Source organism: Trachurus japonicus, chromosome 13 (assembly GCF_045865225.1).
Source record: "Trachurus japonicus isolate A0001 chromosome 13, Traja_1.0".
NCBI classification, from domain to species: Eukaryota; Metazoa; Chordata; class Actinopteri; order Carangiformes; family Carangidae; genus Trachurus; species Trachurus japonicus.
In genome coordinates, this window is record NC_140919.1 from 25,312,377 (window position 1) to 25,337,493 (window position 25,117).

The following is a 25,117-nucleotide window of genomic DNA, read 5'->3' on the forward strand; positions in this document are numbered from 1 at the left end:
AGTGATAACAGTGGGGATTAAAAATTATTTGTTCAGTGCGGGCACTTACAGCAGTAGATACATCCACTATTGTTTGCGTATGTATGTGTGTGGGTGTACAAAAACACACTTATACCCTTGCTACCTCATTGCCAGTTTACTGAATATCACTTTATCTTTCTACCACAAAGAAACAATCATCACCTGGTGCTGAAGATAAACCGCTCCCTTTCCTCAACTCCACATTGGGTCTGTTTATCTTTCCTGTGTCTCACCTGAAGCAAAGCTTTTGAGCTTACTTCTCTTTGAAAACAAAAAAGCACACAGCGAAGGGAAGGAAATACAGAGAGACACACAAACTCGATCCCAAAAGCTCCATCTGGAAATTGGAATATAAGGCAAATGCAAAAGTGAGAGTAGAAGGTAAAATATGTTTGTATTGGAATATGTATGAGATGGGACCAATAATGGTTTCGCATTAAACATTTACAGGCTTATTTATGACACTGTGTAAAAGCAACACTGTTATGTGAAGCTAGGCTAGACGAAGCAGTCAGGGGAACTAAAAAAAAAACACTACACAATTTGAGATTAGCCTCAAGAACAGTCACTATAATCAGGTTTTGATCATGAATAAAGTGTGTGTCCCATGAGTTAGAGTAAAGTTTGCTTTACTGATAAAGCCAAAGGAGCCAACTTATGTCTGAATTTATATTCAAAATGTCTGGGACTTTGCAGAACACCTAATGGTTCAAATATTACTTCAATGTCTCTGAAAGCAAAAAATGCCACTTTTAGGGAACGGATGGGGACTACACAATTTTACTTGAGTTAAGTTGAGGAAAAAAAATTAGGAGTAAAGAAAAAATAATATCTCCTTTGCATCAACTTTCAGCTGGGAGTTGTATTTTATGTGATCTATTATGCATCCCTTGTTGGATTAACTTTTAACAGGGACACAAAATGGGGAGGGAAAAGGAATTTTGATGTGTATTGATGCTTCAGTTAAACACAGTCCCAATTTACCAAGTTTTAGTCTATATGAGACAAAAATCAAAAAAAAGGAGGAGAATGAAAGATGTTAACTTTGGTTCAAAGTGACAATAAGTTCCTGTGACAATTTAACACCCCAGGGACTGGCATCAGAGGAAAGCCACCATGAAGATGATTTTCTACACACAATTTCTGTGATCTTGAGCAGCACAGTTTGGGTCCATGAACATTATTCCTTAAAGGGGCAACACACACACACACACACACACACCATCTACTGCAGACTGTCAAGCAGATTTTCAATGTAATAAAAATGTAAATCATGAGCTAAAAAATGACAGAATTTCGAAACAATCACTGATGTCTTTACAAATGTCCGAGGCTCAGCAGAAGTCACTCTGGAGTCAGTCTGCCTTTATCCATTAAACAAAACTGCTGGCTCATCATCAGTCTCTTAATTAGACTTCCTAACGAATATTTAATTATTCATTGTTCACTATAGATGACTCAAGATCAAGCCAGTTAGTTATAATCCTTAAGACTTTCATTATATCTAACCTCATTTTGGATACTGTTCATGGCTGACATTTTGTAAGCAATGGCTATTAAGTGGATTTACATTATAATTACTTCATGCTGAGGTTTTAATTCAAAATGCATACTCACAAGGGATTCAAATTAACCTGCAAATACATACATCTCGTACACGATATAGTAGATAAATTCTTATGCATGTCAATATCTGCCAACAAGTTTGTGTCCTTCTGGTTTAAAAAGGACTAAACTGATTTGTAGTAAACTCAATGAAGAAATGCTCCCAGCGCCAGCAGAGTTTCCAAAGGAAACCAGGGACCTTTGTTAGTAAAACTCATATTTCCAAATCAACCAGGACTGAAATCTTAGGGATTATAACTTGTGGCGGAGATTGGAGATTTAGTAGATTTAGTTGTAGATTTTGTAATTACATGGCACAAGCCCTTCTCACAGGTATAGGGGATCTTGTGTGATTGATATTCATAGCAGGGGTCTTAATTCTATATGAATGCAAGATACCTGGAATATAAAATGAAACTTAAATCTGAAAGTAGAACCTCAACCACTAATTAAAAATAGGCCTGTCTTTGCATTACAGCAGGTAGTCTAGGCACACAGAAAATGTACAACTTTACTCCACTGGACACCACATTTTTTGGATATTTCAACAGTCAACACAGTTTAATGAGCAAAGCTTGATGCTGCTTTTATTTTCTTAATTACCCCATGTTGTCTTAAGGTATTGAGGCTGTAACAAATGTAAACTTGTAAATGTTATAGATTATGTTTATCACATGTAAATCATAAAACACTGTTAAACATTTGAGGGATGCTATCAAAAGGCCAACACACACTAACTCCCTGGATTTCTTTAGGATGCAGCTCTACCAGCTAACAAATAGCAACAGATGCTTGATCGCTCTTCAGCAACTACAATTAAATTCAGACTCTTGGCAGGATGTGCTCAAATTATGTTGTGTGCCATTTTTTCTTTATCTTTTTCTTTACAATCTCTTATCATATATTCAAAAAGTCAGTTTTTACTGTTCTTCTCGGAATGTGCACGCTTCTTTTCGGAATTAGTTCCTCACAGTACAAACTATAAACATTATACTGCACCAATATTACTGACTATACCTGTATACTGTATATAAAATGAATCTAAAATTGTGTTCTTTTGTCGACTGTGTCTTGACTTATTGATTCAGATCGCACTTCCTAAATCTCCATGCAGGGAGAGTCAGAAAAGGTCAGATGAAGTTTTAGCTCTACAAAGGACACAGACTGACAGAACTGGATGATAAGTAAAATTCCTCAGAGAATAATTTCACACCTCATAATTCTGCTTATATCTTTGCATTAGCTTCTTTGATGAGCTGAGAAGGTCTCGGTGCGATATGAGCGGCATACGTTATCTATGCTTGGAGTGATTTGTTCACCATACTGTTTGAGGTTGAAATGTACTGTAGGGTGGCCAGCAATTCTGTTGCGAAACCACTTGAGAGAAGGACAGTTTGTTTTCTGGACAAGGCCAAAAGTTGTGAAAAACTGAAGCCATGTTTCCATCCAAAGTGATTCGAATTACTGGGAAATGTGTATTAAAAGAAATTCAAATTCAAATGTGTGTTTCCATCTACGGACTTCGCCCCCACGCGTCATAACGCAACCTGTGCGTGTGTGTGTGTGTGAGAGAGTCGCGGCCGCCACAGACTTTATTAATGATAAACGCTGGATGCGCTGGTTGATAAGTTTCGTTTTTATTGAGGAGGAAATATGAAGAACTGTGCAGTAACATCATTATGGAGGTGTGTGGGGGCTTTTATTTTGCCGTGGCGGAGCGCCACAATTAATTAGACATGTAGCGGAAACCCTGATGTTGTTGTCTTGTGAGTGAACTGCAAACACGGGAGCAGATGGGGTGAAAGTGCGCTACGTCACACTTAATTCGCATACAGCTGTTTCCATCCCATTCGAATCAACCGAAACCCGGCCATTGCGAGCGTATTTCAGTTTGTGCGAATCGGGGGATTTTAATTCGCATGACGCCGTTTCCATCATCATTTTCCGATGCGATACATCTAGATGCGCATCTAAACAGCTGATGGAAACGCAACTTGTGACATGATTGTGTTGGTAAAAGCTTGACTAGTTGTTATCTCTCAAACATTTAGTGTTGTGCCTGCTTCTTCATGTCTATACTGCATTTCCTCACTGAGTGATGGACTTGGAACACCCCCAACTGCTTGGTTGTGGTTCCTCCTCCACAACTTTATCAACTCTGATATCTTGGAATAATCTTCATCACTTTTGTCTTTTCTGCAGTAATCTTGAGTTCCTGGTATTTAGCTTCTTTATTCAGTCCTGTTGTATAAAGCCGCGTTTCCACTACATGGTACCGGCTCGACTCGGCCTTTTTGCGTTTCCACTACGTAAAAGTACCTGGAATCTGGTACCTGGTACTATTTTTTTAGTACCTGCTCGGCCGTGGTTCCAAAACGGCTGAGGTGGTACTAAAAGGTGACGTGTAAACACTGCGGACCGCTGATTGGTCAGAGAGTGGTCAGAGAGTCGTCACCAGCGGCCGCGGGTCATCAGATATCACCACATTTCAATAAATAAATGTTTTAAAATGAACAAACTATGCAAGTCTGGTCGCTTTTCCGCTGTCGCTTTATCTAACACATAGGATGTTACGATGTGTATAAAGTCTTAACTGTCCAAAACAAAGGCTTACAGTTACGGAGCTCGTTTGTGTGGCGGTGCAGCAGAGAGGAGAGGAGAGCTGGGACACCGGGGGGCTGCGGCCAGGTAACAGATGTTGCAAGGTTGGTTTTCAGCCGTGAGAGGTCAGGTGAAGGCAGAGAGCCTCCGCTCTCACTCGTGAGTCGTAACAAGTCACAAGTCATGTAGTTAACTATCAAATTACTCCGGAGCTTTTTAATTAAGGTAAAAATGTGGCATAACCACGGGGAATATCCTGTTTATAGTTTCATCTTATTTTGTTAAGCGCCGCCGGTCGCTATGACAACCAGCTACTCTAAAGGCGGTACTATCCTGTAATGGAAACGCTCTCTAGAATAGTACCTGGTACCAGAGCCGAGTCGAGTCGAGTCGAGTCGAGCCGGTACCATGTAGTGGAAACGTGGCTTAATTCTGACCATGGCTTCCACCATGTCTACCCTGTTCACCAAATCTATATCATTAAGAAACAAAAATCCGGATACATTGCACCCTTGATTGACATTTAATTTATGTCAAACCACATTGTTTCTCATTTTCTTCATAGAACACTTTCACTGCTCTTAAATGTTTTAGAGATCCTGCACTTCTTCATGATCAGTGGTTGCCACTCATTAAACTGTTCAGTGATGTCATGCTGTATGAGGATGTGATCTATTGCCCCCACCAGCCAGTTCCCTCCTAAATCTGAATATCTTTTCTGCTTTCCTTTTTCTAATGATGTGACCTATTTATGTGTTACGTAACGTGCTGAGCTCATTACTCATTGTCCTTAGGGTGGCGCGCGTGGGGAGGGGGGGGCAATTGAATCATTATTTATGAGAACCAACAATTATCATTACAAAGTCTAATCATCACCAAAGTCCTCACAACAACTAGACGAAGACGAAGGTGGAGTATAAGGGACTCAAATTTTCACAGGATTATTATTGGATGGCATGGAGACTACCGCTCTACAACTTCATTGTAACAGCTGCCATCTCAGTGAGTTGGCACCAAAGCACAACAGCTGGGACAAGGATTTTTACAGCTGCCACACACAAACACACAGATATAAGCACACACACAGTGTCAAGCCTGTAAACACCGGACACGATTAAACCGTAGCTATAAAAGTCTTGTAAGGACCAATAACATGGAGAACACTAAACACCCACCAAATCTAAACATTAAAGTGAGGAAATCCACACAAATCAGACCAACCAGGGTTTGTTTGGTCAATGCAGCCTTTAATGATGGCCATTTTGGCTTCCGCAATCCTTCCCTGTGGCTACGTAAGGGGTAATTTGTTCTTCACTATAACCTGATTTATGGAGTGCTTGGCACATCAGTGGTAAATAGCTCCCAATTCTTGAAAGGGGGGTATCTTCATGGCTCTATCTGGACAAGAACAGACTGAGTAGGAGGCCCCAGCCAGATGTCTGACCTCACACAGCCTTTACTGGTCCAGCGAGCCAGTTGATGATCCAGGGTGCCGTTTATCAGAGTCATGATGTATTTCACACAAACGCTAACTCTTTTTCTTTTTTCCTTCTTTGCAATGGCAATGTTGGGCTCACAACCTACATTTTAGCATATAATTATAGGGAAATTAGCTATAATTGTTAGTTCCAGCCAAGTTTCATGGAGTATTTAACATTATATTCTGTGTGAAAATGGTTTCTGTTTTTTTTTTTGTACCATCTGAATTTACTGTAACACCAAATTTGTCTTTGCATTCTCCATATTTGCTTAATGCTCCAACACTTTCACCTTCTACTCCCTATATATATATTTGACTGATGTTTTGCACTTAGAAGTTCTACAGCTTCACCTGCTTGAGTAATGAGAGTGAACTTAAAGCCCCAGTATGTAACTTATTTGGCTTTTTATTACAAAAATCAAATATTGCTTTCATCAATACGTATTTCACTGAAGTCGAATCACACCTGCATACAAATGAAAGCTGTCTCGTACCTTAGAATGAGTTGTTACAAGTCGTTACAAATACATAAGTGGGCGACGCACCGAACCGAGGCGGCCATGTTGCATCGCCATTTTTTACGTTCAGTGTCAGCGTGACCATAGGTAACCACGGAAACTCAGCGGAGCTGTCGGCTCGGGGAGAAAGTTTTCCAGGTAGCGCCTGTTAAAACTGTCACCACTGCGTAGTGTGAGGAAGGACGGAGGCACTGATGTTGCATTCAGGTGCAGTCAGGCAGACAGCCGTCGGCAAACCAACCGGGTGTCATTTTACTGGACGAGAGAAAGACGGTAAAACGTGGGTCAGGTAAACAATACGACATCACCATGACAACATATTGTCACGCCTGTATTGTTTTGCCTCGTGCTGGCGGACCACTTGTTTACATAGACGCTTGTTTATCCTGTTACATGCAGCATATGTTGTCTGTCTGACGTCTGCCCGATTTCACTTGAATGCAACATCAAGAATATGTTCCAATACGCAACTGCACCGCTAGATGGGGGTAATTCCTATTATACCTTTAAACAGAGGTTAGTGATGATGAACAGGTAAATAATTACCTGAAACACCAATGCACAGTTTCTTAAAGCTGCAGAAATGGGTGGTAATCCTCTGAAAGTCCATCACTACAAACAACTATTTTCACAGTATCACACTGTCATTTGACACATGGTTTAGAAAAGAAATGATTACAGCTACTCTAATTAATTGAGCAGCACATAACAGCATTCAATTCCGTTGTTGTCTGTCATTTTGATAGACAGGGTGATAAAAAGTCTGCCATAATCTATTACTCATCATTCTCATTTAATGATGATGACACATAGCCTATTAAATGGCATATAATTTTCAAAAATAACTAGGATTATATATTCATAAGGCCATAGAGAAAGATGAACAAAGAGCAGTGGTGACAGGATGATTTAGAAAAATACAATAGAGCAAACCAGTAAACCCTATTACAAGATCTTGTAGAGCTCTGCCAGTCAGACAGTGAGCATTTAGCATCTGTGACCTGACAATATACCACTTATTGTTTCACAAATAATGCATGGTGTGAGGTGAGAGAATGAATGTGCTTAATGTGATGTGGGGAAGATTAGAAAGCATTCAAGACAATTTTTTTTTTTTTTTTTATGGAGCCATAGGTTGTTTGGAGTCAGCATCTACATAGCTGTCATCAGTGGAACTCCACCTTAGGGCACTTTGCATAATCATCACTCTGCTTAGTCTCTCACACACATCCAGACACTTCCCCTCTGTGACTGTCAATCAACACCATCATCAAACTTGCATCAGGAGCCTCACAGGCGCCTGTATAGCTGAAAAAAAAAGTGTGCATGTGTGTTTGTGTATATTTGTGTGTCAAATAGACAGAATATTTGAGTGCAAACTTGCATATGTGCCCAAACTCTTCATGGCAGAATAACGGGATATACTGTGTATGCGTGTGTGGGTGTGTGAGGGAGAGGCATGCCTTCATGCACATGTTCTATGATCTATGTGATAAACAACATCCGCAGACTGAGCCTCAACCCTGTCAGCCTCACATCCATATTCAAAGGAAACGTAACCCACATTCTACTTTTGTAAAAGCTTCTAGCCCCTGAAAAGTGTTTTTTATTCCAAAACTTATGTTAGAACAGAAAATTGTGGAGAAAAAAAAAGCCAGCTGTGGGGGTGACCTAGTAGCTCACCTGGCAGAGTGCATACTACATTTTAAGAGTCTTTACTGCAGCAACCCAGGCTTGAATCCTTCACCGCCCCTATATGCTGCATGTCTTCTTTATATACATGGTGTATTCTGTGTATACAGAATATAAATGCCATATACTGTAAGTGTATGTTGGAAATCAGGATAAAACACGTTGCCTTCTCTTTTTCTTGCTGTTCTTGTGGCATCATCCTCAAAACAAACAACCCATAAATGGCATGTTTTTCTTCTCTATAAACAGCGTTCACAATATTATAGAAGGTACACTGACTGCTGGGCCTTTGACAGGTATCGAGAGAAACAATTTCTGATGTTAAACTCTGATATTAAAGCACTGACATGCCTTCCAGAAAGCTACAGTGAGATCATTTCCCCAGTGTCTCACAGGGGAATTGTAATTAGCGAAACACACGATACAGTGACAGCACAGTCGATACAACGATGTCCTGCTACAGAGCTCTACTGTTGTATAGGCAGATCAGAATACAAAGCAAAGCAACGTTGATCAGATGAATAGATTAAAGCCATGTAATATCGGTGTCTGAATTAGAATCCGAGCAAAGCTACAAACACTGATAAACAATGACTTTTCAGTTTCGTGGTTCACTGCTGTCCTCTGCACAAACTGCAACTATTGCTGAGCTTTATAAACTACCTACAAGGTCCTTAAGAGTGCCATTATCTACAGTAGATTGCCCTCTCAAGTCTAATTATTTCCCAGACTCTCAGGCTCATGGTGTGTCAAGTGGACCATTTCAGCAGGATCCTTTAGCCTGTGTTAATAAACATTCATTTTGTGAACTGCTGAACGGGCTGCATCAAGGCCAGGGGGTTCAATGTCCCTTTAGCTGCTGTTTAAAAAAAAAACTGATGACAGGGTTAGAGACTAGTAAATTCTGTGAAGATGGTGCAATTATATTACCTACATTAGGTCAAGGTTTCTACAGTATTTTCCTTAGAAAACGGAACAGACTAAGGAACAAGCATTACTTTACATTACATGCTACGTGATGAACTAATATCAAGAGGCATGGGAAGTGCTTAGGAAGTCTTCTCTAAGAGCTGGCCTCTGTGCGTTCTGTAATTTGTGTGTCCACTTGTGACTTCTATTTTCAGTATGCAGCGTTTAGAGAAAAGGGGTCTAGACTATTCTGGTCGCTGTGAGCCCCTGCAGTCTTGAAGAAGTGCTGTATATGCACAAGTTTGTCAGTAGTTTACTGTATGTACACATTTTTTAACCTTAAACAGTTGACATAATAACACTTTCTGATTGATGATTCATTTCAATTGTATTACTTTTCATAATTTAACAATATGAACATAAAAGCCAATCAACAAGTATATCAACTCCACACAAATAAACAAATAAATACAATACTGGAAATGTCAGGTAAACCTGCCCAAAATACTCAGCGCCAACTGTCACATGAAGAATAAGCATTCAAGCAGTGACCATGTGTTAAATTTTCTTTTGCGCCACCATACAGAAATTAGAAACTGTGTTAATGAAGTCCTGTGCAGTGAGTAAAATCACAGACTTTGCAAACAGTGAAAGGTTTGAAAAAAAGAGTATGTAACCTCAAATTATTATTGCCTAAGATTTAGTTGAACACACACAACACCAATAAGAAGACAAAGCAACATTTAAGTTTATCACTTTTTTCCCACTATTTAAGAATATTGAGTATTATATAATTTATCACTGATTTGTCTCTGTCTTGTCTCAAATACAGTCCTACATGTCTCACACTTGTAGCAATTGGGAGTCTTATTCATGTCTATATTAACAAATTCACTAATATTTCATGCTTAGACTTTGTGTTGTCAAATTAGGTTTTTTTTTTCCTGAGCATTCAGTGATTAGGTTTTCTGCAACACAGATTTCTTGGTCTCCTGCACAATTGCATTGTGCTATGTTACTAAAAGCCTTGGTCAGCCCGGACAAAAGCCTGACAGTTTTGCTTTCAGTGACATTGAAAAGGAATTTGAAATTTGACATTTACAGCATGCTAACTTGCCAGCCGAACCTTCACACAGCACTGTACACACTGCACTCCGCACATCAACACACACACACACACACACACACACACTGAGGGGCCATACTGTACACTGCCACACACACACACACACACACACACACTGAGGGGCCATACTGTACACTGCTTCAGAAAGAATGAGCTTTAGATAGACACATGAAGAGACTCACAAGCACATTATGTATAATTGGTCATGATCAGCCATCAAACTGGGAGGTTAATGCATTTCTTTCAGTCTCTGTTCTTTTCCATCAGCAAGTTAAGAAACCATCAGCAAACTCCATTCATTTACACCCATGAAATGTGCCAATTTTAACCAAGGGCACGTTCTTTTTCATTCATTCTGCAACAGAGGATTTGTTCCACCTAACACAGGAATGCCAGTATTTCTTAGGGCTCGGTCGTGTACCTGTGCTGCAAAAATAAACCATCAGAAAGGTTTGCAAGTGTGACTGCAGGCATTAGTGTTGTGCTGTGTGCAACAACTATGTCGCAAGCCAATCTGTAGGATTGGAACTGGGGCTTATGTAGGGATTTAACAATGGCTCAGTGACAGTAGGTTATACTTCCTTATCATTTTATTTTATTTATCTATTGTTACCAAGGTGACAGGTGTTGAAAGTGTTGTATTTCACTGGACTGCATTGGACACCATTCTATGACAAATACAATACAAGTGTTACAAAGGAGTGATCCTACGGTGGCCCGGAGGTAATTAAGAAACACATGCAAAAAGTCATAGTTGGACATTGAACTACAAGACCGAGCCAGGTTCATCAGTTTTTAGTGTCCCCTGGGAACACTTCTGTTGCCCTCTGCTGCCACTGTAGTGATCCATACCTTGGAATAAGCAAGTATCGAGCAGTCAGCACTTTATATGAAACAAATCCAAACTGACAGGACCAGTGAAGTGGCCAGCAGTGGGTTTAAGTTCTAGGTACAGCTATTGGTTGCTAAAACTATAAATGAAGCAAGACTGTCCCAATCCAGTCATTATGCACCGTTGGAAGTGGAAACTACACTTGAATATTATACATGTAGCCAGGGGCACCACATGAAAATGATCCCTACGGTTTACTTTGCATTTCAATCTGTCGATTACTGTTGAGTGTTAAACAAACTAATTAACTACAATACAGGGCACAATACAAAAATTGTGACCATTGAATAGGCTATTTGTAAGTTTACTATAGATAGATAAATTGGTACTCTTTCAGCTCAAAGAATTTCAGCCATTACATTTACAAGAAGTATGATAATATGTGCCAAGTTTCCCCCACTTGAAAGGGCAGCTTGCTTCAGAAGATTTTAACTGGACTTCACTCAATGACCAGGAATCAATTCTTTCTTTTCTTTCTTTTATTTTGAAGAGTTGTCATGGCCAAAAGCAGGTGAAAAACCTTAAACACAAAAAATAATAAATCAACATAACACAAGATCAAATAATTGATTTTAACCTTAATCTTAAACAACTAGAAATTAATCTGAAGAATATGTAGAAACAAAACCCATATTTAAAGCAACCAAAATGAAATAAAGACATTATCACCCTCAATGATAATTTTAACCTTAGCAGCTTTAACCTCCTATAAACATGCACAATCCATACTTTTAACTTTTTAACCTTTTAAAGTCTTTTAAAATACATTACATTTTTAACTCTTTTTAAACCTACATAATTTCAAATATATGACATTTTTAACATGATTTATTAATTGACATTTTACCTGAGTTTGATACCATGAATTACTACTTTTAAATACACACATTTTAACATGAATTTAACTGCATGATCCACTAAACTACTAAAATCCACATAATCAAAAGCTCACCGGCTCCTTCTTCCTTGCTTGAAACAAGCTTTTAGTCCTGCGTCACTTCTTCATGTCCATTTCCATGTCTCCACACATCCTCACACGCTGCTCACCGTCCTCAGAGTGCCTTCTCTGACTCCTCTGATCACTAAATCAACTTCACCTGGTGCAATCAATCAGCTCCCCTGGGCTGGGAGTCACACCCAGACCTGAAGCACCCAGGCAGAGAGGGCGTGGCCTGCAGCTCAGCTCAACAATATGTCTTCTGAACAGCGCTACTTATTCAGGGCAGACCGGGCACTATACTGACTTGGTATCATTGAATTAACATGCTAACCTCAATAGAAGAAAATGAATAATAGAAATAGTAAAAGAAAAAAAAGAGAGTGAGTTTCTCTACTCTTGGCAAGTAATTCAAATGTCAAATGGTCAAATGTGGTGCTGAACTTGCAACATTTCTTCTAGACTGCAGAGTTATGAGCACTTCCAAATCCAAATGGTTATGTGGCAACAGCAAAACTTACAAATAGCTCTTTTAAGGAAAGCTTTATTGCAGGCTGTGTTTTAGCCCAGAGGAAAACATAAGAACTACTCAAACATGTCTTCCAAATTGCATCAGCTTTTCAATTTTTTTTAAATGTTGTTTCCTTTTGGGTTGAGTGTGTCCTGCACTTTTTCTGTTCATTTACAATTGAAAAGTTAAGCTATAATGCCTGCCGCATGAAGTGCAGAGAATTTAATGTAAGCACAGATACCAGATGCTTATGCCTGGAAGACACTGCCGACTGATAAATGGCAATAAACAGAATGTTAGATCTCTCTGCTCCAGTAATATGAAACTCTGGGTTTGTGCAGACCTCTGCACTATCATTTAGACACACAAACGTACACACACACTTATCATACACATGCTATCAAAGAAAGTAAAGAGGGCACATCCTGGAGGAAGGAAGGGAGACAGAGAAAGAGTGAAACGAAGTCAGAGACGGAACATAAAGACAAATTACAAAAAAAATGGACGGAGCAAGTGATGGGAGGATGAAGAGAAACCAAGTGGAGAGAAATGAGTGAGTGAGAGGGAAACAGTGAACGCAGTGTTGAGATAGAGTGGAGCATCCATCCATCATGTGGCACTGCTTCTGTCAGACACAAGTAATAGATGAGGAGAGATAGAGGAGAGAGCAGACACTCCTCTTCAATCTATCTCCACTCACTATCTGGGTTCGCTTGTCAGGTCTGCTCTGTCACCCCCGGACCAAGACAATTACAGAGGAGAAGGGAGAGGGGTGCAATTACCCACAAACACAAACAAAAAGACTGGCACCCACTCACAACACAGCTGTTAAAGAGAGGACAGGTCCCTGTGATTGGTCATCAATATCACTATTAAGAGATTATGCACTTAAACCACCAGATAAAACAGTATTTAATCTGGTGCTGAGCTGACTTGTTTTGTGCATATGGCAATACTGTATATTGAAATTATTTCAATACAAACTCACTATATCACTACTTCGATAAATACAAAATAACACATTGGAATAATAAAAATGACCAACAATGCTTAATGATAATGAGTGTTGTTAATAGAAATTAATACAAATGCAATTCAGATAACTCTTCAGTTACAGTTATATGCTTCTCTGATTTACCATTGAGAGACATTTTATTTTTAAAACCACTGTTCAAACTACTGCAGAGACATTTACATGCTGTTAAGTCACAGTAAACACTGTAAGAGCAGCACTCATTGTGAAAGCCTCTCAGTATAAAATAATTGATTATGGCTTATTGGGTTTTAAAGAACACATCCACAGTAATAGTAATAGTGTTTAACTGGAATTAGCCACTTGATTCTACACTGAGGATTTTTCTGTTTTTCGGTGGATTAAGTTTTACGCTGTGAAGTAATTCACAGAGCTGTAGGTGCTTTACAATACGAAGCATAAATCTCCACATACGCCACCACAAGCCTTTTCCATTGCCAGTTCTGCCCACGCCCCTAACACACACATTATTAATGGCAAGTCGCAGCACACCACTGTGGTCATACAATATGCTAATTTGATATTGGGATCTTGATGTTTAATGCAGCACTTTAAACATAGTCCCGAAAGTGACTTGACGAGTCAGCATGGCATCAGCAGTGTCTTAAGAGGGGCAAAATAAGGACTCTTTTTTTTTTTTTTTTACCAGTCATAACCAATCATATCAGCCCTACCCAGACTCCATTTTAAAGTAATCTGGTCCCCAGTGGCAAACTTTTGTAGACGTCCATAACCAAGGAACCCATACTAGATGAGGCATCTGCAGGTGAAAATGTATTTCTTCTGCATCTCTCATGTCACCTGAGGACATGAAACACAAGAAATCCCTCTCTGTAACATCACTGCCACACAAGAAATACAACCCCTTAATTAAACATGGTTCAGACTGCAATTCCCAGTTACCCCTCATAACACAAGGACCTGAAATAGTCAGTGCTGGGGGGGGTATTCATGAAAACAGATGTGAGTAAGTTAACCCTGAGATGAGGGTTTTTTTCCATTCCAGACAGAGGTAACTTAAACTCTGCGTCAGTTACTATGAGCCGGTGCATATTCTCATTTGCCCAGGTCATAGTATTTCAAAGGAGGTTAAATCGAAAGCAACTGGACTTAGTTATTTGTCTAGGAAGACGTTTCATCTCTCATCCAAGAGGCTTCATCAGTTCATGTACGCAACTGACCAGGCTGGGACTGGTCGACCAGTACCAGACCCTGAGCCTGATGGAGCTGTCTGACGCGGGCTGTCATTTCTTTGTCAATCTGATCATGTTGAAGCAGAAATAATTTACGTAGTTTTATGCCGGAGAGGAGAATTCGTCCCCAATTTTGATGGGCTCTCATTCCTTGAAGAGGACGTAACTGAACGGTACCACTTCTCATAGTCTGTCATTTATCTGAACAATATTTACCAGCTGAACATTGCATATTACTCTCAAATCTAAGCTAATTATTTGCAGTCCTATTTTTTTTTATCACTATTGACCAATCACAACCCCAGCAGTCAAATAAAGAGAAATATATACAGTATATATATCTTTTTTTTACTTATATTTTGTATTTTAAATATGTAACGCCGTTACATGTAATCCGTTACTCCCCAATCCTGAGCATGACAGAGGCAGGAATCAAACCCAATAAGCAGAAAACAACAAATCCTTGTTATCCTAGCGTTTAAATTTAAAAACTTTGAAAATTCCTACCAAACCAACAGGCTACAGTTTTGCAACTTTCACCAAAATGTAGCCCCAATACTACAGAAACCTTTGTCCACTTAAACTCGTACAAATTATGAAGTCCATCACTGTTATTTTCAAAAACTTGCTAGAGAGCATCTTCAGACTGTCCTCCACAAACGATCCACACAGATTTTTGATTCATCAAAAATTGAGCCTACAGTGCATGAAAACGTTTGACTGTAAACAGTACTGTAAACATAATACCATCCAATTGAAAACATTTTGAATTCTGCTCTCATGGGAACAACTATAAGGCATTTTTAAACATCAGATGTTCTCTTATGATGCAAAACACTTATTGTTAAAAACAAATCACCGACATTTCCATGGTGTCTAGATGCAATTTATGTAGGCCTATTATCAGATTTTTGTTTAGATAACAGTATTTCTGACATTTTGACAATTTTTGAAATCTGACTTGACAACTGCCGCGTGGCTGGTGACTCCCTGAGTCCATTTGTGAGGCCACACAGCAAGCTTGACTTCCAGTCAATTAGCTCAATGAGTTAGTGGTGCTTGATATCAGAGATTGTTAGTTCAAGCCTCAGCAAGGATGATGATGATGACAAATCAAAATGCTCTATGTCCTCAACTGGGAGTACAAGACAATAGTCCTGATGGTGGCATTACAGCATGCTTCTAAATTTCAAAACTTTGAAAATTCATAACAAATCAACCATATGTGCTACAGCTTTGGAACTTTCACGTTCAAACTGCCTAATTTTGCCTAAAATTGCCCGGTCCCGACCATTGCTGTGCAGCAGCTATAATATTATATAATAATTATTATTAATTGGATACTGTTGTATCCCATATTAATTGGACAATGTGGTTTCACTCATTTGTTGTGTGACACCTGTACATGGTTGTTTGTGTTGTTTCTATTTATTGTTGTAATCTTGTGACTACACGTTATATGCTGCCCTGTTGGCCAGGTCAGAGATTTAACTACATGAGTTGAACACATGCATAACACAACTTCATTCAAGGGGAGAACATTTGCATGTATTTATTTTTATAGTAAATAAATATTGTATTAGAACAGAAAGTGAGAGAAAATTTTAAGGCTGTGTTGAACCATTCATTGTGATCTCTAGCTTGGACTGTACCTCATTTGCATGTCAGTTTGGATGGACATGAGCCAAGTGAATTAATGCAGAAATGCAATAATTCATTTGGCAGGCTATTTGTGACTTTGCAGAGGGCGATCACATATATCGACCTCTGGACTTTCACCACATAAAACCAAGGCCAATCATTGCTCTTGATTTTGTGAGCAGTGAGAAACAAAGGCAAAACCTTGCTGCTGCACTCAAGTGTATGTGCAGAGATGAATTACAGAACCCAAAGGTGGGTCAAAGGATGATAAAAATAGATTACCCATGACAAATTTGAGGTATCCATAGCTACCAGTTGTAAGTGCTACAATCCTTCGCTATGAGGCTATGTTGAGGAGCCCTGTTGTGTAATTTTCTTGATTTATAATCACAGTAAATCTCATGTTTGATGAGACTTACTGTGGCAAATATGAAATATGGTTCTCAAAGAAGAAATTTAGACGCTCACAGGTCACTGTGGTTTAGTTGAGCAGTGTTACATCCCTCTGTCTTGCTGCTCAACACAGCACCATTCTAATACCATGCTGCTTGGCATTCAGCACGGTGCTCTCTCTCTCTCTCCTTCTCTTGGCACCATCCCTCCCTCCTTCTCTCCGCCTCTCTCTCTCTCTCAGCAGCATCTCTCACCCGCTCTTCCCTGGTGGGGTGGGATTGCGCCACTGAACCAGCATCTGTTGCCATGCACATGCACCCGCGTGCGCACACATAGACACGCGTGCCCATACACAAACGGTGTAGACATTTAAACCCCCACTGTAGTGGACAGCATGTCGGTGTGTTGAGAACATCATGAAGACATATTTTAGACATTAAAACTATAAAACAGCAGGTTGCCATATCACAGTCTTAACACCTAGCTTCAGTGGCGAAATATTGTCACCTTATGCTCCTCTTCTTTATTTTTTTATCTCTTTACTTATTCCCTCTTGTACTTTTCTCCTGCCCTAGTTTCCACTCTTTCCTCATTTCCCTTCCTCTCCTTCTCCTCCGCCATGCTCTGCAGCCCTATGTATTTCCTTCATTCCTTCTTAATTCGCAATCACAATCACTGTTCCTCAACCAAGAAGAATTTGCTTTTAATTGACCTGCCTTGTTGTATAAAGGTCAATTCCTGCCTAACAGTCTCCTATGTTTCATTTTTTTCTTTCTTCTTTTTACCTCCAGCCTTTCCCCTTTCTATCTTCCCTTCCTTTCATCTTTATTTTCTTTAGTGTGTCCTTCCTTGCATGGCTTTCATCAATGCAGCATCACCCCCTTCCTTCTTAGTGCTGAAGCCACATAAATCCATCGTTGTACATCCTCTCATCCTTTTTTTTTTTTGGGAAGGGGGTGGGGGGGTGGGGCATAAATCTTTAAATATGCATGCTCCACTGTGGTGCACACACCACTGCATGAGCCTCACTTGTACCTGCAGACCTACAAATTTCTCCCCCGTGGTGATGAAACACTGTGTTACCTTCTCTCTCTAAAGCTCATTGAGTTACTCTCTGTGAATTCTGTGTCTTTTCTGCTCTTGCCCATACAGTCATCAATTAGGCTTACACACCTTCAAAATTTACACCTTCAATCTTCAGCGTCATTATTCAATCTGACGTTGACAGAATGACAGGTATTTCATACGGTGACAAAAATAGAAGGCTTTAGTGTTGGCAGTTAGTGCAAAGAGTGCTTGGATCTCTTTTCTGGCCCATCAGACATGATGATGAATCATGACCACTGAAGAATCGGACCTGTGTAACTCATGGCGTATAATTGTTTCATCCATTAACTGTCTTTATTAATAGAGACAGTTTCAGATTATGTTCTTGTTAGGAATTAAATTAAAACTGGACCGCTTTTAATCCACGCTTCTGAATAATCTAAATACCTTCCTTTCGCCTGCGGATCATGCCTCCCTCTTCCCTTCTTTGACTTGCCGTGGTTCAATAAACCGTAAACATGATAAAGAACCCTGCATCGTCTGCTCTTGCGGAAGCAGTGGAAATGTTTAGGGGCTCACACTTTTTAATTGTCACAATGCCATCTCCCATCAATCTTCCACCTCTGCTGCACTCAATTTCTTGGGGGAGAAAAGAACCGAATCTGAGTCACAGCCGCCTGAGTGATAGGACAGCACAGTTTCACATATGACTGCTCAAAATCACAGGAAGGTTTCACAGCACATTTCTCACATTTTCCTGCCCCGTTTATCCCATGTGGTATGTTCTCTGATACCTTCAGCCATAAACCCAATAAGCTGACAGGATCATGAAGAGCCACTTTCACAGGCTGTTTTCTTACTGGAAAGCAGGGTCAAACGAGTCTGTCCTTCCACTATCTGCTTTTTCTGATCTCATTTTAGAACTGATTATGTGTGAGTCAGCCCAATCACTTTCAACTTCCTCAGCCATTCTGACATCTGATCTTTAAAGCAGTAATTCTACATTGGAGGAGGGGGATGTTATTAGCATCCTTGCTTAAATTTACTAGCCCAGTTTGTCCTGCTATTTTTTATCAACCTTTTTTTTCACTTATTAAACAGTAGACATATATAAGATGCCAATTACAGAGTCTTAGATGCACCGGTAGGTGGATTTTGTCACCTTTGGAGAGACAAGCTAGCTGTTTTCAGTCTTTATGCTTCACTAAGCTAACCACCTGCTGACAGTAACCTCATATGTATGATACTGACAGGGGAGTGGCATTAATCTCTCTAAGAGTGTCTCTTATCAAGAAAGTGGATATTTGTCTTTCCATAACACAGAGCTACTTTTTCAGGCTCACACAGTAATTGCATATTTACCTCAAAGTGCTCACCCACTACTTGAGAATGACACACTTATGTTTTTGTAGCACTGCCCTAATGCAATTCAATGATGGTCAACAAAATTAGAAATAATTGTCAAAATTAAATTCAATAAGCTTGTGTTTGCTATGTTTCTTTCCTGTATTATCCAGTAGTCTGCTGTAATATACTCTATGCTCTACATGTAATTACATTTTCTGAAAAGGACTTCTGAAAAGGTGCTGTTCAAAAGCAAACTGTGGTTTTCAGTCCCAACCACAAACACTGCAGTTTATCTCACTGTTATATTCATATTGTTACTTCAAAGTGGCTGCAGATAGAATTTTATGCCTATCCATGAACTGAAACATCATCAAAAATGCTCAGTCACTGCCTTTGAAAACACAACTGTTGTCAATTAGTGTGTGTGTGTGTGTGTGCATCTCTAAAAACAACTCCAAAATGAAAGAGTTGGACCTTACATTGTACTCCTGTTGCACTTGATTTTTTTAAACCAACTGTGTGCACTCAGTTTCCATGGCACTGTGAGAGAATCTCTTTTATTCACATATAGTGGTATTCATCAGTCGGATGCACGAGCACTGGATCTCAGAAAAACAGCTTGACGAGAACGTGATCTGTAACTCAGAGTGTTGTGTTCATGTTGGCAACAGAGTTTTCAGTAATAAGGATGATTTAGATACTCTGAGTCCTCAATTAATAATTATGCACAAACCTGATTGCAATTCACTCTCATGTTGAGTTAGAGTAAATGTCAGACTGCAATCTTCCTTGAGTATATTTACCATGTTTGACGCTCGAAAACTGAATTTCAAATAAATTCCCTTCCTTTCTACCATTGTGGTGCAAACAGGGTCATGATCAAAGACGTGTATTTACTCCATTTCTATCCAGCATTTCCCATTGGGATACAACATGTACAGCAAAATCGCAATTAACCATGCACTATGATTACGTGCATTAAGATTGAGATCTGAAACGCATTACAGTCGTCGCTTATTGGAAACCTTTCCAGATTCAGCCCCGGCAGCATTTCAAGCTGATGTGTCAATACAGGCAAGATCGAAGGACAACACATTGGCAAGAAAGACTGAAAAATCCAAAGGGGGCTTCAGCTAAGCCACAGGTACACATATTTGGAGACAGAGACTGGAAACCCAGAAAAAAATTCCTTCCAAACCTCATTTAATCTCACATATGTGTTTACATGTGTTTTAAAGTGGCTTAGAGCCATAGCAGAACCCCATCAAAATGCAAATGGAGCGGGTAGGGATGAGGAAATTTTGCAGGTAATGAGAAGCTAGTGAGCTGCCACAGCAAACTACAAATGTTAGCATCTTGCTTCAGCTTCCTGTGGCTTCCCCTCTTCTCACACTCGACTCGTCTCCATGGTGCAGCCACGACCGGTACGCAGCACTCCATTGGATAACACCTTACAGTAGCTACAGCAGAGCTCTTTTAGAGTATTCTACATTTGGCCTCCAGCATTCAATTGTTTGAGCTTTCTTAAGGGATCATTTCAATGCCTGCTGCAACATCTGCTCTCTCTATCCTTCCTCATTCCTCTCCCATATCTACTTGGCCATTTCCTCCTCCAACTGCTCTGCACGGCCTCCCAATCTATTTCATCCCATTACCTTCCCCTGTCCTCTCCCATTTTCTCTGCTCACCTTTCCATTATGTCCTCTCCTCTCCCCTTCCCCTAAACACCTCTCTCCTATCACCCAGCCCATCTTGTCTGCTCCCAGCTCCTTCTCTGTATTCCATCTCAGCACCCTCTCCTCTGCCCTCTTTCTCTAACAACTTCTTTTAAGTCCCTCCTGTCTCATTTCTCCCCCTGTCCACACACACACACACACACACACACACACTTATCCTCAGTGGTCTGATCCCTCCAATTCAATTCAATGCGGTCTTCTACCTTCTTCAGTTCTACTTCAGTCCTGCCCACATCCATCCATCCATCCATCCTTCCCTTCTCACCCCCATCCCCTCTAAACTCTCAGACCCTCTCTTTGACCCCCTTATCCTTTCCCATGCTGTTTTATCCACCTGCATATGCCCTATCTGCTGTTTTATCCCATCTCTGCTCATCCCTCTCCCTACAGTACCTCATCCCCTCATCTGTTTCAGACCTATTTCTTCCCACTTCACACTTCACCCGCTCAGCATCTACCCCCGCCCCCCTCTCCTCACCCATCCTCTCCTTTTCTTTCCTGTGTTTAATCTACACAGAGGATATCAGCATCTCTAAATCGTATGGGAGAGAAAACACCAGCACCATTGTCTCCCCATCTGCCTCTTTCCTCTCTCTCTGCTCTCTCTCCCTCACTCTGTGCGTGCAGTCAACTCTGGTCTTCTAAAATTACAAATCAACCTTTCAAAATTTGTTGTGGAGCGAGTGAGCTGGGGGGGCTGTGATATAATCAGACAAACAAAAAGTAGACGAAGAGACTGGCATACCTGCGCTTCTCTCTCGCCTCCTCTCCTTTCAGGTAGAAGCTGTTTCTCCTCCGTTTGTCCCCCTCTCTCCTTCTCCTGAAAGCCAGGCGATGATCCCCCTACTCGTCAAAGAATAATCCTCCTCCTGGTCAGGCAAAAAAAAAAAAAAAAAAAAAATCAAACCAAATTAGGAACCATATCCACTTTTTTCAGTCTGTCTTGCAGAAGGCAATGCTGGCTGGCTGCGCTACAGGAGCTCCTGGGGGAGTGGTGGGGCAGGCTAGGCGTTTCAAATTAGTTCCCGTTGAGTTTGCACTAAAAATAAAAAAAAAGCTTGGTGCAGGTACGCGGCCGGTGGCAGTCTATAACAACCTACAGCAATCCTGGCGATCCACTATACGGGACTGTGAGTGGATAAAACGCCGTCAAGCCGGCGCACCGCCGCGATGCGCACTCAAATGGTCTCCACATAAGCTCCCAGCGTTTCCGTTTAGACTCCCTTAATCGGTCATTTGAAGGAAAATACCCAGCCGCCGTTTGATATCACATGAATCCAGCGTGTAGTTGAGGAGTAGGCAAAAAAGGCGGCGAATATGGAGAGTGAAGAAACGACCCAGGACTCGGTGAAACCGGACACGGTCGTGTGGTTTTTTTTTCGTCTACTCCGCCGCTCTCCACGTATACAGGCTCCCCTATAGCTGCTCTCTGCTCCCCTTATTCAGCAGGAGTCATCCCTGCCCCAACATCACATTTCACTCATGATCTCTGCATCTGCTTTGTCCTTGGTGAGAGAGTAATGATCCCTTTTTGGTGCGTGTTTTATAGTTGTTGGCTGGTAGGTGACTATCCGCTTCAAGGTCTTGGAATGGAATAATAAGAGTAGAAACGCGTAAAGGAGAAAATGATGAAGCAGAGAAGCTTTGGTGGATGGTCGTCCCCCCCCCCCCTCTTTTCAGCCACAGAAGTGACTTTGTCTTGACCTCTCCCTTCTCTCCGCGTCGCGCTCTCCAAGGAGAGACACCGGGAAAGAGTGCGTGCTGCCCGGTGGATGGCAGTCTATAGATAGAGGCTTTAGGTCAGAGAAAAGGCAAAGCTTCAGACTGAGGGGAGGATGATCGCTCTTGCCTCAGATCATTAGAGTCCTTCTCTTTCTCTACCCTTCCGCTAAGAAGCGCTCCGATCCGTCATGGTGAGCATCTCCGTCTCCTCCTGCAGTTACTTTCTCACTGTGCGGCGGTCTGTCCCGGGAGGCGAAACGCCTACCAGCTCCTCTCCTCTCCTGTCTGTCTGCCTCCCTCTGTAACCGTGCCCTGCTCCGTCAATTGACAACTCGCTGCTCCGGGATCCGGCTACACGCTGGTAATAACGGGTGGATAGACGTTATGGCGACTGCGCGTGATAGCATCGCCGGGGCGTTTGGCTGGGAGAGGTAGATGATATATTTGAGGTCTGTCAGGAGACAAAACACACCCCGACACGGCCTGAGGTTCTCAAAGTGAGGGGTGGGGACCTAAAGAGGGCCGTGGGAATCATGTGTCCATTATGTTTAAAAGTTTGCATGGTGACTTTTTAGGGTAAAATAACTGATTTAGGCAGTTACATGCTGTAGAGAGTCCTAGACTACTAGCTCACTACTGTACCAACCCTGCAAAACTACAACATATTGTTTGATACTTCTTTAAAGGATACAAATTGAAACAATAGGACTAGGCTATAGCTAGGTTAGCAGTCGATGAGTGACAGAAGCAAAAAAAAGAAAACTTAACTTTTGTAAAGACTAGATACCATTTTCTGTATTCTGGTGCATTTTAACACATGGTTACTTTTATCTAGCTATAGCAAAAGAAGAAATATGGGTATATTTTGCAATTTCCTTCAGAAGTTGGCCCCAGTTAGATCATGGATTTGTAAATATTAAAAGTACAGAAATATATAGGCTAGGCTACTTTATACTTAGCTAATTGATATTTTTAAGGAGGTGAAAGAGCTGCAATTAGTGCCTCCCACGCAGATTTGACCATAACATTACACCCAGTCATTCTTTTATTTCCCCCTTTCAATTACTTTAACACCTGTAATAGCTCTGTTTCTGTTTCTTCTGATTCAGAAGAGTTAACATTCCCATCCACCTGTTTGCAAGTTTGTAACATGGCCTTTAGTTGGGCAATACATTATATTTGTTAAACATAGCAAATAGTGATGGCAAAACTTAGGCTACAAATAGGTCCTTCAAAATGGGGATCTTAATCTTCTCATCATCAAGAAAGCAAATTAAGTATTGATTGATTGAATTTGATTGAAAACTTTTTTGAACAACATTAGACAAGTGTTCAAAGGGATAAAAAACACAATAAAGCCCAAAGGCTTGTTTCCACTGTGGTCCTATTTGATGGTAGACGGTACACATGGATTTAACAAGGAAGACAGGCACACAACACATGGACTAAAACATGGGAGAGAGACACAAATAGACACAAGTAGACTTTACTTCCCAAACAGCTAAACTGAACCTTTAACTTAACTTATTGTAACTTCAACCTCTCTGTTCAGGGTCATTGATACAGATCTAGATATGGTGTAAATACTGTTATAACTGAAGCATCTGATGATGGGGGTCACTCGCTGGCTGCAGTGATGAATGCTGCCATCAGAAACGGGTGACAGAGCCGACACAGTAGACAGATTAGTGTGTTCACTTTACAAATTCTGCCGGATTTCATGGATTATGAAGCATGAGTGTGCTACAATTATCTGATTAGCAAGAGATGGGATAAATTATATGGTGCACTGCTGGCAGAACACAAAATAGTTTGGGGTTGCGGTTAGTGATGGAGGTGGGGCTGGGAGGGCAGGGGATAATAGAGAGATAACAGAGGAAGGCTGAAATAACCAGACAAACAGATTAAGAGAGCGGGCAGACATCAGACAGAGGCCAGGAAAATGAAAATGCTGACGTTTTGTCTCTTGTTCAATAACCTCCATCAAAATAGAAACACCTTCAGGCCATAGAGACTAAAGGTCAGTCTAATAAAAAATAAATAAATGTGTGCGCTTACGCGAGAGAGATGGACAGAGGGAGATGCGAGATGTGGAGATTTTGAAAGTTTATTTGACAAGACCTGTATAAAATGTGGCTTCTGGTGGCATTGGAAGGCATTATGTGATGAGATTTTAATAAGCCTGCAGCAACATTTTTTTGTTGGTCTGAACAAGAAAATGGGTCAAAGTCTTGTTTCTGTGTGTTGCTATCCACAGTAGCAATGTTTTAATTAGATTGCATGTCCCACGGCAAAACTCAATCTGCACATTTTGGGATTCTCACATGAAAAATAATCATTGACCTAAAGGATCCCGTCAAGTTGTGTTATCAGAGCTGTATAAATATTGTTTTATACCCTGATGATCTTTCTCCACATAGAAATTAAGTCATGACTTTGTGTTCATGAGCAAGAGAAAATAAGTGAGGGGGGGAAGGGCATGAGAGAGATGAGAAAAGAGTTAGAGGTTCTCTAAGAACAATCCAATATCTCTTATATATACAACATAACACCACCTTTAGGCCTGCTGTTCACTACTATAAAGATCCCTGAAACGTCAAAGCAGAGGTTTCATCAGCCAACTGCTCCTAGAGCTCCATTCAGTCAAGCCAACCTTTGATGCATCCACACCAAATGCTAAGTAAGAATAAGACAAATATGGAGAGTATAACAC

General features: G+C 40.6%; 1 protein-coding gene across 3 annotated transcripts in view; it reads right to left on the minus strand.

The window, feature by feature from the left end:
- LOC146976026 (leucine-rich repeat and fibronectin type III domain-containing protein 1-like protein) overlaps positions 1–22,705 on the minus strand; it is a 210,947-nt gene extending 188,242 nt beyond the window's left edge. For 2 of the 3 annotated variants that reach the window (XM_085795537.1, XM_085795536.1), the window contains exon 1: positions 21,428–21,559. The gene's annotated coding sequence lies outside the window, so the exon portion shown is untranslated. Of the gene's footprint in view, positions 1–21,427 lie in introns of all 3 variants that reach the window. The other variant, XR_015037471.1, reaches the window with a different exon arrangement.
- Positions 22,706–25,117: the final 2,412 nt, after the last annotated feature.